Raw genomic sequence first — 2,903 nt, forward strand, 5'->3', positions numbered from 1 at the left:
TGTGTGTGCGTGCGCATGGTTGTTCTGTCTGTCTCTGTGTTGCCCTGCGACAGACTGGCAACCTGTCCAGGGTGTATCTCGCCTGGAACGTTAGCTGGAGATAGACAGCAACCCTCCCGACCCCACTAAGGGACCAGGGTGTACAGAAAATGGATGGATGTATGAGCTAGGTTAAATCAAAAACACAATTACAAGGTGGTAGAAGTGCCAGAGAACTAAAAACATATACAATACTCAGTCAATCTTAACTTTAATTAATTTTACATGACAACGTCCATGTTGTCCACAACTTTTATAATCCACAGTTATAAAAGTTTTAAGATGCGTTCAAAATGCTCCAATATTTCTGCTAGGTTTAGTAATTTCAAGAACCTGAGGGCAACTCCCCATTTTTTAAATTGCATTTTTATATGTAACATGACTTAGTTTACAGACGCAATCCAGGTCTGGGTCTCATTTTCCTGTGTCCAAGTGTAAAGATTATTAATGTTTCTCAGCCTAGTTTTTATTCATAGCTTCCTGCTGTATGAGCCATGTGGTTCTGAAATAAAAGCCTTGCTGGGACACTTGAGGGGTTTCTAGAGGAAACTAGACATTTTTTTGGGCTCTGCCTTAAAAAAAAAGAGTGCTCAAAGCAGAACTGTGGCAATTATAAAGCTATTACAGTTTCACATTGCCTGTTTTTGAGAAATGCAACAAGAGAAAAAAAGCTACGTAGTTGAATAGAGGAAGTGTGAGAAATATTGATGGACTTTGTTTTTAGTAAATGTGCACAAGCGAAGGTGCATTACATATAAATGTCCACTTAAAACCTAGCTAAAATGAAATGAAAGGTGCATCAATTATTTAGCTCCTTCCTGAGTCTTATCAAGTTTGCACTTGCACTTCATTAAAGCCAGCTAGTGCAGTTTTACCAGAGTGAACCCTTGGAACAAGCATCTGTCATCGGGAAGACAATAAAGGGAGAAAGTTTGTGTGACACCTGATCCTGCACACATACTGACGCACTTGTTGTCAGCACTAACTCAGAAACCTCTTCCTGATAAGCACCTGCTTTTACTGCCTTCACTTCCCATTTGATCTGATCTGATGGAGTTATTCAGCATAACAGTGTGCATTCTACAGCTGTATGTGAAGATCGCCACCTGACTCCCTTTTTTTGATATTAAATGACTAAAATCATTCCACTTCCTTCTTGTTTTTTGGTTTGAATACACTGGCAGTGCCGCACATGGCTGCAAGATGTCGGAGGAGACGGATCAGACTTCAGTCAAGTGAAATTGGAGGTCTTCGTTCAGGGGTGCTGGTCTGGGAAAAGCTTTCAGCTGCCACGTAAATCCTCTGCTTCTTTTCAGGAGGTGATAACATGCCCAGGGGCTGAAGTGGAAGAGAAACTGACATATGCATGAATGTCTGGAAGATGGAGAATGCCAATCTGCTTGTCTAAAATTTGAGTTTGAACCTCCAGCAGCTGCATGGACATATTGCAGGTGTGTTAGCATTGAGGGAAAATGATTTTTAATCATACTGCTCAACAAAAATGAATACACTTCATGTTTCTGCATCTCCTCTCAACTGTGCTCAAAATAAAATCTTGAACAGTAAAGACCTCACAGAGAAGAGCTCAGAAAACAGGATTCTACGCCACTGAGCTTCAAAAGAAACGCAGAAACAAAGACAAGGGTGATCTGTGTCTCACACTATCCCAAAGGACCACACATCATCTCGCTGCTTTATGTTACTCTCTGGAATTTGGATGCAATTTATGGAGCAGGAACTGTTTTGCATAAAGAGTTCTGGAAATCTGAAGCAATTTTACTTTCTACTGTCTGGCTGCTGGCATTTTCCAGATGTTCAACAATAGATGCTTCCATATGTGGTGCAAGGTGGAGAATCAGAAACTCCAAATCTATATTATTAAAACCCTATCAAGCAGAAAGCCTTATAAGTCTAAGGTTAAATTAAATGTATCGATTCTAGAAATGTAAGATTCTCAGATATCACATGATCAAAATGTATAATACAGGTTCGTAAATTATAAAAATAACAATGTATTTTGATCAAAACCTACAAAATTCTAAAATACTCTCTATGCTTATTTTTTTTTTTTTATTTAAATTGATCTTTGATTAATCTGCATTGATGAAACATGTCTATGAAGTGTGTGAGGCAATACAGAGAGCATTGCACTGGACATTTGTCAATGAAAGGGAAAGGAAACATGATATTCTTTTCATGATTTTATTGATATTATTGCTATAATTTCTTAAACTGGATTGATTAAAATACTGGATTGAAAATGGGGGGAAATAAATAACTTTGTAGCCTGGAGCAACTCCGCTGAAAGTCAGTTTTAAAGATGGCAATGTTTTATAAGTTAATAGAGAAAGACATAACAATATCTATCTATCTATCTATCTATCTATCTATCTATCTATCTATCTATCTATCTATCTATCTATCTATCTATCTATGTTTTGTTATACTTTTTCAGCATGGTCTGTTAGATGTAAAGTGTTCACTATTGCAGAAAAGCAGAGGTCCGTTTAATTGCTTAAGTGCAGTCACAGCCTCAGAGAATTGTGTGAGTATTGAATGTGTGTGGAATGTAGGCTATGTAATGTTTGACCTTTGTTTATGTACCATATCACGGTTAAAGTATAAAAAATGACATTATATAAAATACCTGTTAGCTGAAATTTTACATAAAACACGCTTTTAATGAAACGAGTATGCAATTATGACGTGCAATAAAACCCTAATAAAACATTTATTTACTTTGCAAACAAACAACCAATAAAAAAGCGTCTGCGTTCATTATGTCCAAAAGCTCATACGTTTTCCGATCAGCTCGCGAGATCTACACGCTCGCGGAGTTTTAGTTCTGGCACGTGTGCAGTTCT

The sequence above is a fragment of the Poecilia reticulata genome, chromosome 12 (assembly GCF_904066995.2).
Source record: "Poecilia reticulata chromosome 12, P_reticulata-male-v2, whole genome shotgun sequence".
Taxonomy (NCBI): Eukaryota; Metazoa; Chordata; class Actinopteri; order Cyprinodontiformes; family Poeciliidae; genus Poecilia; species Poecilia reticulata.